This window comes from Pinus tabuliformis, chromosome 6 (assembly GCF_031772625.1).
Source record: "Pinus tabuliformis cultivar Carrire ecotype Pingquan chromosome 6, CPIR1, whole genome shotgun sequence".
NCBI lineage: Eukaryota > Viridiplantae > Streptophyta > Pinopsida > Pinales > Pinaceae > Pinus > Pinus tabuliformis.
The window spans coordinates 2,097,216,620-2,097,231,744 of NC_142292.1; the positions used below are offsets into that span (position 1 = coordinate 2,097,216,620).

At 33.5% G+C, this 15,125-nt stretch overlaps 1 pseudogene; it reads left to right on the plus strand.

Moving 5' to 3' along the window:
• Positions 1–739: 739 nt before the first annotated feature.
• Positions 740–15,125, plus strand: part of LOC149267628 (uncharacterized) — an 82,137-nt pseudogene continuing 67,751 nt past the window's right edge.

Here is a 15,125-nt window from a genome sequence, read left to right on the forward strand (position 1 = left end):
GCACCGAGATTCAATATATATGCCAGACAGTTCAATATATATGCGAGGATCAGAGCCGAGTTCAAATGCACCGAAGATATATATGCGAGACAGAGCTCATTCAAGACTCATAAAATTATTTGTCACGCGAGACAGTTCAATATATATGCGAGACAGTTCAATAAAATATAACCGCACCGAGAGTTCGCACTGTTTATATATGCGAGACAGTTCAATATGGCAGATCCTTTCCATCCATGGCGTTTTAGGAACTACCCAGCGGCCAGTTTCGCTATGGAGCTCATGAGAATTCGTTCTAATCTTTGCTATATTAATTTTCTTTTTTGAACTAGTTAGAATAGAACAAAAAGAACAAAAATAAACTAAAAAAAATTAAATAATAAAAATAAAAAATATGAAAACTATTAAAATAAAAAAAAATAACAAAAAGATATAAAAATATTAAAAAAAGCAAACAAATTTTAAAATTTAAATTTGTTTTTTAAACAAAAATTATTATTACTATTTTTTTAAAAACAATAATTTATTTTTATTTTATTTATTTATTTATTTTTTAAATCATTAAAAAAAATTATTATTATTATTATTTTTTTTAAGAATTTCATATTTTAATTTAAAATTTTTAAAAAATCGTTTAAAAAAAGATTAAAAATTTTCAAATGTTTTTTATTGTAATTTAAAATTTAAAAAGTTTCAAAAATGTTAAATAAATAAATAAATGTTAAAAAAATAAAATTGCATGGTCGTCGCTCTCCCATCGTCCGTGGTGGCGCAGCCATGGGCGGAGGGGCCTGCGCCCACGGCAGCGCCACCACGGGCGGCCAGGGGCGGTGAGCCGATTCTGGGAATCGGCCCACCGCCTGTGGTGGCGCGGCCATGGGCCCAGGGGCTGCGTGTAGGCCCTCCGCCCACGGCCACGCCACCACGGGTATTGGGGGAGCGGCGACCATGCAATTTTTTATTATTATTATTATTATTATTTAAAAAAAACATTAAAAAAATTAATAATAATTTAAATCATTTTTAAAATTTTTAAAATTTTAAATTAAAAATAAAAATCATTTTTTTAAATGATTTTTTAAAAATTTAAATTAAAATATGAAATTCTTTTAAAAAAAAAAATTAGTGATTTATTTATTTATTTCATTTTATAAAAAAAAATAGTAATAATAATTTTTGTTTAAAAAAAAAAATAAAAAAATTATTATTATTATTTTTTTTCTTTTTAATAATTTTCAATTTTTTTGCCGGGGAGGTTTGTTATTTATAATTTGAGTTTATTTTTGTCTTTTTAATATTAATTTTATTAGTTTTTCATTTTCATTATTTTTTTTTTTTTTTTTTTTTTTTATTATTATTTTTTTTTTCCGCTAATTTTCTTCTTCTTTCTTTTCTTTTCTTTTCTTTCTTTCTTCTTCTTTTATTTTATTTTTTAACTAGTTTGTTTTTAATTAATTTATTTTTTTCCCAGTTTTTTTTTTTCCTCTCTATTTTTACTATATATATATATATATATATATATATATATATATATATATTCTTTTTTTTTCCAAATTCTTTTATGGTTTATGAGATAATTTTTTTTAACATTTTTTATTTTTGTCTTTTTTATATATGTTTTTTAGAGACAATTATGTCATGTGGATTGAAAATTTAATTAACGGTGTATAAATATGTAGAATATCGAAAATGCAAAATATCAACTTTCTTTAAATATGCAAAACAATAAAAACCTCACTACAAAAAAAAATAAAAATAAAAATAAAAACAAGAAAATATGAAGAAGAAGACCACTTCCAAAATTATTAAATTTACAAAATAATTATTTACATTTCATACATTATAAAATTAAAAGTAAAAAAAAAAATGCCTTTTAACGAAAGGGCATGGTGTAGAATTACCACTTTTTAAAATCAACATCAAAATCACTACCATTCTAAAAAGCAATGTACATAAAAAAATTTATAGTGCCAAAAACTATGCTTTAAAAAAAACATGTGTGTTCTGCATCACCCATTTTCAAAATTGGGTCACTTTTTTGCTATCTCTACAAAACGGGTAACAATATTAGTTCCCGTTTCAAACTTTACATTGTTGAAAACTTAAATCTAGTCAAGAGGCCTCTACTTCTTCAAAGACTAAAACTGAAGATTCTAAAATAGATGAGATCACTTCACTTCTTAGAAATTTGTCCAATAGAATTTCCAAGATTGAGACTTAACCTAGAACAGTTCAATAGACAATCACTCGACCTCAAAATCAAAATCAAGGTCAATACAAAAGAAATCCACAATTACAAATTCTTCAAAGACCTAGTAATGATCAGTAGGTTCCAACTCCTTTACTGATAGATGATCAACAACCTGATGACAATACAATGACTATCACTGAAGACATTAATAATATGGATACCTCTTCTGGTCAGACCACTATTATTCCTCTTTCACAACATGAGCAAGTTCAAGAAAATCAAGAATCCTCACAGGTTTCCAAGTACCATGCCTTCTCTGAATTCCTAATTGCAGAGCTGAACAAAAGATATGATCTTAGACCTAGACCTGGCCTTGGAAGACCTCCTAAAGAACCTCCAACAATTGAACCTCATACCAAAGCTGTAGAAACTCAGACAACTACTATTCGACTATTGAATCAATCATCTAATACAACTCAATTTGAAAAAATTGTGTTAACTGCATTTAATGTTGAAAAGGAGTTAGAAAGAGTTAAAATCCCCATACCACTTTCAGAACTTTCCAAAAACCCGGGATATAAAAATCAAGTCTCCAAATGGATAGAAAATACCTTAGTTGATGCTGAAAGTGATGTTATTAGTCTTCAAGATGAAAAACCAGTAGTTGTCTTTGGCCCTAGCTTAGATATGATAGATGAAATAGTACCCACTTTCTATGTGACACTAAAAACAAATGATTCCATGTTATACAATTGTATTCTTGATTTTGGAGCATCACATAATATTATGCCAAAAACCATCATGGATCATTTAAATCTTGACATAACTAGATCCTATCATGGTTTGTACACCTTTGATTCCAAAAGGGTACCTTTTCTAGGACTGAATAAGGATTTAGTAGTCACTCTTGCCCAAATCTCAGTAAAGAGCATAGTATTAGATATAGTTGTCACTGATATCCCTCTCAAATTTGGAATGCTCCTTTCAAGGTCTTGCTGTGCCAAATTAGGGGGAACTCTTTAGATGGACATGTCTTATGCCACTATTCCAGTTTATGGGGGAGAACAACTTAGGTTGTATACAGAAGTTAGATTTATGCACATTGTATGCAAAACAGATCAACCAAGGAACCACCCCATCTATGCTATTGATTAAGATTTTCGCTGTTTTCAACTCTCTTCAAACCAAATACATGAATCTCAAATAAGAATTGAAGATGTAATTGAAAACCATATATCGAATCAAACTGATGTATGGAAGCTATTCTTTGATGGTTCTTGTACAAAGGATGGAGTAGGGGATGGGTTAGTACTAATCTCACTAGAAAAAGAAAACATTACACAATCATGTAAACTTGATTTTGAAGTTACCAATATTGTAGCAAAATATGAGGCTTTCCTTCTAGGACTACAGTGAGCCAAAGTTTAAAGTTATACAACTTGAGTGTTTTCACTGACCCAGAGCTCATTGTAAAACAAGTTAGAAATATTTGCCAAACAAAGCATCCTAGGCTTAGATCTTATCAGAATGAGGTTTGGAACTCCATTGAAAATTTCTTTGATTCCTTCAACATAACTTATGTTCCTAGAAATGAAAAAATACATGCAAACTCTTTAGCTGTCTCTGCAAGCTCATTTAAGATTCCTGATCAAACCCAAGTGTTATACCAAATACAAGTTAAATACATGCCATCTATACCAGATAACCAAAAGCATTGGCATGTGTTTGAGGATGATGAACAACTAAAGTATTTCCCTCAACTTGTAGGTGAATTCTTTCTTCTACAAATTGATGAAGACAATCTTGATATACTCAATCCTCACGCTGCTGATGATTCAAAGTTAAATTCTAAAATTGCAGATCATGACATCATACAATTATCAAACAACTCCATTCCTAAAGGGTTAATTCCTTTAGATAAATTATTCGATCATAATGATGTCCCTCGAAATCCTCCATCCATTTCTCCTAAAGATGACATTGAAGAAATCAATATTGGAACCCAAGAACAAGTGCAGAACATAAAAATCTCTACGTCTTTAGCCCCAGAAGTTAAATATGAATATCTTAAGTTACTTAGAAAGTGAAAAGATGTGTTTGCTTGGTCTTATGCTGATCTTAAAGCTTATGACACATCCCTCATTGAACATAAGATCCCATTAAAGACTGAAGCTAAACCCTACCAAGCAAAAACTTAGAAGAATTAATCCAGTTCTTCTACCAACTATTGAGAAAGAACTTAAGAAAATGTTAGATGCACAAATTATTCTTCCATTAAGATATTCTAATTGGATTGCCAACCTAGTGCCTATCAGGAAAAAGAATGGTGAAATCAGGCTCTGTGTTGATTTTAGAAACTCAAATAAAGCATCATTAAAGGATAACTATCCATTACATAATATGGTTCAATTACTTCAACAAGTTTCTGGAGCTAACATACTTTCTATGTTAGATGGTTTCTCTGGTTATAATCAGATTATGGTTGACAAAGAGGATAGGGAAAACACTGCCTTTACAATAGCTTGGGGTACTTTCATGCATGAAAAGATGCCTTTTGGCTTGAAAAATGCAGGAGTTACATTCCATAGAGCTATGGATATAGCTTTTGTAGGCCAGGTAAAAAAATTTCTTGTTATTTACCTTGATGACCTTACAGTTTATTCTAATTCTAATAATAAACATTTAAAGCACTTTATGAAGGTTTTTGAAAGATGCAGGAAATTTGGAATATCATTGAATCCAAAGAAGTCTCTATTTGCTATCACTGAAGGTAAATTGCTTGGCCATATAATTTCCAAAGATGGATTAGTTATTGATCCAAATAGAGTATCAACCATCTAGACATTATCATTACCAAGAAACAAAAAGGAAGTTCAAGCTTTTCTTGGTAAAATCAACTTTTTAAGAAGGTTCATACCCAATTATGCTGAAATTGTCAAAGATATAACTGATATGCTTAAAAAGGGTCATGATGTTAAATGGACTGTCTCTTCCAGACATGCATTTGATCAAATCAAGAAAGCCATCTCTGAAGCTCCAACCTTGGCCAGTCCTAATTATACCAAACCATTCAATATCTTTTCCTTTGCCTCTGAAACAACCCTTGCTGCTATTTTATTACAAAAGAATGAAGATTCCCATGACCAGCCTATAGTCCTTTTTAGCAAAGTCTTGAGGGAAGTTGAGCTCAAATATGATATAATTGAAAAGCAGGCTTATGCCCTAGTCCAATCCTTGAAATATTTTAGGATGTATGTTTTACATTCAACCATTATAGCCTATGTCCCCAATAGTGCTGTTAAAATTGTTCTCACTCAACCGGATACTGATGGGAGGAGAGGTAGATGGATCACTCAAATTTTGGAGTTTGATCTAACTATCAAAACCACAAAGCTAGTAAAGGGTCAAGGATTAGCTAAGCTTCTTGCTGAATCCAACTATAAATTGTTACGCATCAACTCTGTTATGGAAATACCAGGGGAGAATCCACAAGAACCTTCCCAAAATCCAAATGAGAAGAATCCACAAGAACCTTCTGTCTATGCAGAAGGGGAGAATCCACAAGAACCTTCCCAACATCCTAAAGAAAAGAATCCACAAGAACCTTTACCTTCAGATCAAACCATTTCTGTACATATTGATGAGAAATATCTTATATCAGATTGGTATCAAGATATTGTAAATTTAGTGATTCATTTTGAGTGTCCTGCATCATTCTCCAAAAGTCATTGTAAAACTATCAAATTGAAAGCAGTCAAGTACTGTATCATAAATGCAAATTTATATTGGAAGGATCCACTCAATATCTTGTTATTATGTTTTATAGAATCAAAGACTGAAGGGATCATTGATCAGTTTCATACAAGATTTTTTGGTGGACGTTATGCTTGGAGAGCAACACCATATAAAATATTAAGGGCTGGATTTTATTGGCCAACATTGTTCTTGAAAGTAGGAGCAAAGGTCAGAAGTTGTGTCCCTTGTCAGATGTTTGTTGGTAAGCAAAAACTAGCATCTCTCCCACTGATCCCAACAATAGTTTCAACACCTTTTCTCCAATGGGGATTAGATTTTATTGGAGAGATTCATCCTACTTCAAGTAATCAACATAGATGGATCCTCACTGCAACAGACTACTTTACTAAATGGGTGGAAGCAATTCCAGTAAGAAATGTTATTGATTTAGTAGTAATCAGATTCATTGAAGAAAACATCTTATCTAGGTTTGGTTGCCCAACCCAGATTGTTACTGAAAATGCCATAACATTTTCCAGCATTAAAATGATCGATTTTTTCCAAAAATATCAGATTTTGTTGCATCATTCAACTCCATACTATCCTCAAGGTAATGGTCTTGCAGAATCATCCAATAATAGTCTGGTAAAGGTTATCATAAAAACTTTAGTAGATCATAAAAAGAGTTGGGACACTCATCTAATTTATGCAGTATGGGCAAACAGGATTACTCCAAATAGATCTACTGGAAAATCTCCCTTTCAGTTAGTTTATGGGAAAGATGTAATTTTCCCTACCAACTTGGCCTTCCCTATTTTAAAGTTTCTACAGGATTCAACTGATGAACTTGATGATTTCTCATGAAGGATAAATCAAATCATTGAACTAAATGAGAACAGAGATGAAGTTCAATACAAATTGAAAAAGTATCAGAATAAGATGAAGAGCCTGTTTGACAGAAGAGAAAGAGAAAGGGACTTCAAAGAGGGTGATGTAGTTCTAAGATGAGATTCTAGAAGACAAGACAAAGGAAAACATGGAAAGTTTGACAACCTATGGTTTGGACTCTAGTTATTGTTAAAGTGAAAGGAAACAACACTTTTGTGTTACAAAATTTAGAGGGTCAATATTCCACATATCCCGTTAATGGAAAATTTCTCAAGCATTACATTCAATGCTGAGAAGTTGAAGTAGATTTTAATACTACCATTTTAAAAAGTCCAGTTTATTTTACTTTTTCAACTATTAGTGTGATTTTTTCACAGCTAAGACTCCATAGCCCGAGGAGAAGGCACATGGATTTGCAGGTTCTTTGCATTCTACAGGAGAAAGCAGTCCTCAGTTGGAGCCAATGTTGTAGCATTTTTTGATTTTGGTAAGTTAGAAAAAAATGAAAATATATTTTAAGAAAATGTAAAGTTAGGATATGGACAAAAAGAATAAAGATACAAAATGTTAGGAGTATTTGATGAATAAGTCCATATCAAATAAAATGTTAGAATAGATGCCCTAAAAAAGGAAGGCAAAAAAATAAAATGTTAGGTTAAAAATAAAAGAAAAAATAATAAATTCTGAAAGTGTTTCACATCCAAATGCCACTACTCTTAGTCAATTTTATTTTTGCAAATAAAGTTATGTGCAGATTGTTTAAATGCCACACTAGTTCATACAATCCAATCGTAAAGTTTAATCATGATTGGATTAGATTTAAATTGTTTGTTAATAGGTAGCAAATAAAATTGGCTCAACAGTTTAATATGAGCCAATGGAAGCAATAAGGGATAGAAGTAGATTAATCATTAAAAGGAAAATGTTGAGTTGCTAGTCTAAATGCACTCAGGTGACTAAGATTGCAAAAAATGTTAGGAGAGTTAAGGGTAGGTAGAGAAATGAAATAAAATTGGAGCATGATAGGATTTTTATCCTAAGCTTAAAACATTGGATATATGTGCATGTGACCAATGGTTTTAATTAACCATAAGTTTCTAAATCCCAATGTTATTCGCCAACTTTATCCATTGATTCCCTTCGGAACACACACCTGTCACATCCATCACATTTATTTTGACCCCACTATCACCTTCTGCCTCACTTAATTAAACTCCCCCCATTTTCCTTTCATCCCTTGCATCTCCCTCCAATCTAACGACCTACATTGTTCCTCAACCCTCCCTTTCCGTTCGAAGCTTATCAGCGGGCGGGATGGTGGGGGGTCCGAAGTCGACAGTTTTAGAAACCGCCCTTCAAAACTGCCAACCTCCACTCCTAGTTATTTGGGACTTAAAATCCCAAACCATTTACCGCCTGAACTCACTCCCGAACGCGGTTTTCAACCTCCTCCATCACTGCTACTCCCACGACATCGTCTACAATAACACCCTGTCACTTCCTCTATCCCATCATCCTACATGGACCAATATTCTGCCTATTTGCCCGTTGTCCATTTAGTTTGCCACACCTATAAATGAATATTCCATCAATCCATTTCTTAGTCTCATTGCAGAGTTAATACGAATTTAACCATTGATTAACATACTCGCTCCATTTTATGCCTTATAAACCATGTTCTTTCATAAAAACCGTTACACAGTGCACTCCCGTAACTCAATTGATCATTGGATACTTGCAACTTACAGTCAAAACAACAAGCTCACCATTCAAACCAATTTTCTGTCTTGTTCCAAGCAAGCCATCGTCTAGGTTGACTAAATTTTTTTCAATTACATTGTTTTTCTGTTATCACTGTGTTTCAGCTAAATCCTTCCCATTTCTATCACTTTCATTTTGTAATCCAATCAACATAATGCGTCCTAAGGGAAAGGAATTTTCAGATCAACAACATTCAGAGTTTTGAGGAGCAGTCATCGACAGGTCAAAAACATTCAAAGTTTTGAGGAGTAGTAATCAACAGGTCAACAACATTCAGAGTTTTGAGGAACGGTCATCAACAATTCAACAACAAAATAGTGACAGATCGACTATTAGTTCATTTTTCCTGATTTTGTATTAAGCTATTTTTGTAAATTTGTTTAAGATATTTTCTTAACACTCAACTTGTATAAATAACTCTCTTCTACCAGTTATCAGTGGTGGTACCTTTCATAAGCAAATTTGTAAAAGCATTGATGTACAAGCTGTTTCTAGATCACTGATAATAAAGCAAAGGATTCTGAATTTGGCCTCATACAATTTCATTTTCTTCTGTAAGTTTTTCATGCGTTTCATTCATTTTGTTTATTCTTCATGTGTTTAAATTTTACAGAGATATCAAGTGAGAATAAATGTGTTACAATTATTTTTAAAATTCCTTTCTGAAGTTATTATCATAAAGAGACTGAGATATTGGACTGTCTATCTGAGAGGCTCCCTCTGAATCATAAAATTGTTAGCATCTCATGTAATCTTAAGCATAGTTTGTTTAACTTTTTAACATTGGACAAGGGTTTTCCACTTATGATAATTTATCTTTCTGTCTGAAATCTAAATTAATCATATCTCCTTACAATTCCTTCTACACACCTTATAAATTCACATCACTGTGTGAAGTTAAAAAGCAACCCTTTGATTATCTATTAGTACTATCCAAAAGAGTTAATACATCATTCTTACAGTTTGTCTATGTATTGGTCCTCCATAAAAACCAAAACCAAAACCCCCAAAAAAAATATCTTAGATTCTCTGGTATGACCATTATCATCTTAGAGGAACAACAAAGGGTCATTTGTAGGGTGACCATTCATGAGATAATCTTATGTAAATTTTCTTTCTTTTATTAATAAATTGCTTGAAGTGGCCACGTTGGCTCAAGCCGTGGACTGTTTCGCTCTTTGAGGGTTTTAACCACGTCAAGAATACTGGTGTATTGATCCGTGATCTGTTTGTGAGTGGTGTCCTTTGGTGTTCTATCTGAGGAACTTACCTTGTAAATTCCTACATGGTATCGGAGCTATTTGAGGGCCGCATCCATTGGTGATCCAAATCCGAAGCCAGTACAACTGCATCCGACTGTCGTTTCCTAGATCTACTATTTCTGACTGCTTTCAGGCCAAGAGAACTACTCTATTGTGTTAGGAGCATCTGTTCCAATGAGGAACCCCTTTCATTTCACGCGAAAATGTTTCCAGTAGCCCTAGCTACATCATTTTTAAGATATGGAGGTATACAATCTTTATTTACAGTTTTAATTATTCATCTTTCTGTTTATTTCGGTTTATTTAGCTCTCTGTTTTTTATTACCAGATCTATACTTTTCATTTATGTGTATTCTCTTTTCCCCATGACTTTGTGCGATCTGGGCAAATTAGAAACAAAAATGAAGGATTTTTCTCATGTGTATGCTCTTTTCTGCCGCGTCTTAGTGTGATCTCAGAAAATCAGAAACATTGACGAAAATATTTAGTTTATGATGAAAGCTAACTTCAAGGCATAATGTTAGGTTTTTTTTGCATGTCCGTGTTGGGTTGTGTGATTTTTTGTTTTGTAAGAAAGAATGATTTTTTCAAGTAAGCACACACTCCAAAGTTTCAGTGACCTAAAAAAAAAACCTTTCTCTTTTCCAAAAATTACTATTTAAACTAGCTCACTTGGTCCAAAGTTACTTTATGAGAATAGCGGTCTTCGGTTCAAGTCTTTCTTTTTGTTGAGTTACTTTTTCAAAAAGCACATGGAACTTATGCTTTAAGGTTACTTTATGTAAAAATGTTCTTACCCATTATAAAAGGTGAGTCACTTATAATTCTAAAGTCACTTTATCTTTTATTTAAGTTACAATTTAGTGGGTAGCTCATAAAGTACCATTGTAAAAGTGACTTTCACTTATTTATAAAAGTGGGTCACACATTTTTTTTTTTAAGTGAACTAATTAGATTAAGTTTGGAAAGGGGATAATTTTTTTTTAAATATAACATTATTATTCATTTCTGCGCATTCACGTACTTCATCAACATCTTCAACAACTTTTCTTCAAAAAGCCATAACTTCATCCAGAAGCCGTTCTCAGAGCCGTTTTTTTAATCGGCCTAATTTTTCGAGATATTTCCACTAGAACACTTAGTTTCAACATCTATAGCTTCAGTTTCTATTAAAATGGAAAGTCCATGCCAAGTTATTCTTGATAGCATCAACTACTTCCAATGGTTATCCTACATTTTGGATTTACTTAGAAGTAAAGATCTTTATAGAATAGCTTCAGGCCAAGAATCTAAACCTAAAGATGAAGATAAGGCAACTAAATGGGAAAATAGGCAAGATAAAACACGTGGGTTGATAGGGATGTCTATTTCTCCAGACCTTAGATTCCATATTGCAGAACTTGATACCCCTGATGAAATAACAAAACAACTCAATAAAGTTTTTGGAATTAAAAATGAAATTAGAGCCTATCAACTCGAAAATGAGTTGCTTACGTTGGACCCCAATAATTTTTCTTCCATTGAAGATTTTTTGTCCAAGTTCAAGACCCTTAGACTTCTCTTGGAAGGTGTTAAGGTTAAGAAAGAAGATGGTAGCCTTATCTATTCCATTCTTACAAAGTTAGGACCAGCCTACTCTGTGTTTGTTTCCACCTTCCATTCTATTAGAGAAGCCTTTATTTCTCAAGAACAAGCCTACAAGTCCCCCTCTTTTGATGTCTTTTGTGATTCTTTAATAAGAGAACAAGAAAAACTCTTAGATCTTGGTCTTCTTAATCTTGGAAACTCTTCTAAGAAAGCCTTAGTCACCCAACAACAACCAAGTTCAAAGAATCCTAAGAGGCAACATCCTAAAAAGAATGGTCCTAAACCAACTAAGGGTCCTAAGCACTTACAGTCTCACAATGAAAAATCAATTCAACAAAATGATCAAGCAAATAAAAGCAAATGGAAGGAGGTTGATAGACATTGAAAATTTTGTAATTGAGATGATCACTTAGAATCCAAATGATTTAAGAAGATGGATGACTTGGAAGAAACAATGAAGAATCATAACAACCATTTGGAGCACTCTTCAACTTCAACTTCATCTTCTAGAATAACACTTTCTACATGTGGTTGTCAAGCATCTCTGTCTGGTTATGCACTAAATGTATCTTCTTCTTCTCATTCTTATTAGTGGCTCATTAATTCTGTATCTACTTATCACATGGCCAAAAACAAAGCCATGTTTTCTTCTTTAAATAATTGTAACACCAAAAATATATATGTTGGTGATGATAGATCTCTTAGTGTTGTAGGGACTAGAACTATTCATCTAGACAATGGTCAATTTAATGATGTATTATGTGTTCCTACCTTATCCTACAACCTTCTATCTATATATCAGATAACTTATTCAGGTGAAGGTAAAACCGTTGAATTTTCACCTCATGATGTTGTAATTAAGGACCTCAGAGATCCTAGACAGATTTTAGCTACTGGAATTGTTGATAATTCTACAAGGTTGTATAAGTTTAACAAATTTGGGTCATCAACTCTTCCCTCGGTATTTGTTGCTCATAATGATGAAGTTAGAAAACTTTGGCATGAGCGATTTGATCACTTAAACTATCACTCCCTTCAAAATCTATGTAAATAAAATATGGTGACAGGTCTTCCTATGGTATCTTGCAGAGATGGTGTTTATTACAGATGTTTACTCGGAAAACATCATCAGGGTAGTTTTCAAAAACGTGCCTCTTGGCACGGCTCAACCCCTTTACAGCTTGTGCATAGTGATTTATGTAGTCCACTTATAGTTGTTTCATTCTCTGGCTACAAGTATTTCTTAACTTTCATCGATGATTTCTCTAGAAACAGTTGGGTATACTTCTTAAAATTCAATAGTTAAATATTTAACATGTTTTTAGCCTTTAAGACCTTTGTTGAGAAACAATGTGGACATCAAAGTTCTTAAGCTAAGATCTGATAATGGCAGAGAATATGTTAACAACAAATTCATCAACTTTTTCACTGAGCATGGAATTCAAATGCAACATATTGTTCCATATACTCCACAACAAAATGGTGTCGCTGAAAGGAAGAATCACACCTTACAGGAAATGGCTAATTGTATGCTTCAATCTAAAGGACTTAGTCTTAATTTTTGGGTAGAAGCAATTAACTGTGCAAATTACATAGTAAATCACACTCCTACTAAGGTTTTAAAGAATAGCACTCCAGAAGAATCATGGAGCTCAATTAAACCAAGTGTAATTCACTTTCGTGTTTTTGGAAGTGAAGCATGGGTCCATATTCCAGATGAGAAACATAAAGCCTTAGAAATTAAGGGTGAAAATTGTATTTTTGTTGGATATTCTGAAGATGTCAAAGGATATAGACTTCTTTCACCTAAATCCAAAAATTTTATCATTAGAAGAGATGTAAATTTTTCTCAAAATATATCGGCCTACCAGCCTAGTTCGACAGATGTGTCACTTCTCTCTATCCCTTCTACTGCTGAAAATATTTTTTCTTCAGATGATGACAACGGGGATGAGAATCCTCCCCCACCTTCTTAGTATCCTCCTTCAGCTCCTCAGCTTCCAAAATGGGCCCGTGCTACTAAGGATGCAACAGGTTCTCTTGCAGGTGATCCTACAGTTCAACGACATACACATTTTTAGTTTAATAGAACCTCTTCTTTACTGGCTCAAGCTTCAATGAATTATGATCCTGACACCTTTGCAGAAGCTTTAGATCTAGATTGGGACGCAATTATGAATTAAGAATATCATTCATTATTAACAAATGATAATTGGGATCTTGTTCCTCTTCCAAAGGGAAGAAAACTTGTTAGATGTAAATGGGTTTACAGAACTAAGTTTGGACCAAATGGAAAAGTTAATGAACATAAAGCTCGTCTTGTTGCTAAGGGATTTTCACAAGTTGAAGGCATTGAATATACTGAAACCTTCTTGCTTGTTTCCAAAATGAACTCTATTCGCCTTGTTCTTTCCCTTGCCACCTCTTTCAAATGGGAATTCCATCAGATGGATGTTAAATATGCCTTCTTGCATGGGGACTTGCATGAATAAATCTATATGGAACAACCTCCTGGATTTATACAAACAGACTCCAAACTTGTATCTCAGCTTAAGAAATCCCTTTATGGTCTCAAGCAAGCCCCTCGGGCTTGGTATGCCAAAATGGATAACTTTCTTTTAGATAATGGCTTTTCTAGGTGTCATTATGATAATATTGTCTACACCAAGAAAGTGGGTAAGTCTCTTATCATTATTGTTATTTATGTTGATGATCTTATCCTTACTAGAAGTGATCCCAACCTTATAAAGCATTTGAAGTCCAGCCTTAAAAATCAGTTTGAAATGACAGATTTAGGACACTTGCATTATTTTCTTGGACTTCAAGTCTTGCAATCCAAGGAAGGTATTTACCTTTCCCAGTCCAAGTATGCATGTGATCTTCTATGCAACTTTCACATGGAATACTGTAAGCCGGCCCCTTCTCCCTTTCAGTCTGGAGCCAAACTTTCAGTCACTTGTACTTCCCTTGAAGTTGATGCTACCTTATATCGTCAGCTTGTAGGAAAACTTTTGTATCTGACCCATACTCATCATGACCTTTCCTTTGTTGTTGGCCTTGTTGCTCGATTTATGAAAAAGCCACATGAAAGTCATTAGAAAGCAGCTAAAAGAATACTTTGTTATGTTCGAGGTACAATTCAGTTTGGGATTCATTATAGTGCAGAAGCATCTCCTCTATTGGTTGGTTTCATTGATTCTGATTGGGCTGGTGACCCTGATGATTGGAAGTCTATTGCAGGTTATGTCTTCACTCTTGGTTTTGGACCTCTTACATGGGATTTCAAGAAACAAAGTGCCATTTCTCATTCTTCAGCAGAAGCAGAGTATCGTGACGCTGTAGAAGCTAGTAAGGAAGCCCTGTGGTTTCGTCAGATCCTGTCAGAGTTTGGCTTTCAGCAGCAGTATCCGGCTACACTTTGGTGTGATAATCAAAGTGCCATTCAACTATGCAAAGATCCAATCCAACATCAGCGCAACAAACACATTTAACTATACACGCACTTCATCAGAAAGCTCATTCATGGCCATGTTCTTGAAGTGCAATATTGTTCAACAGATGATCAAGTTGCAGACATCTTTATAAAGGCTCTCACAGAGGCTAAGTTTACTAAACTTCGGTTTATGTTTGGAGTTCAGGAAGTTGTCATTAAGGGGGGATAAGCTATAATGCCTCCTTCCTTCTCCTATTTTGTCATATTT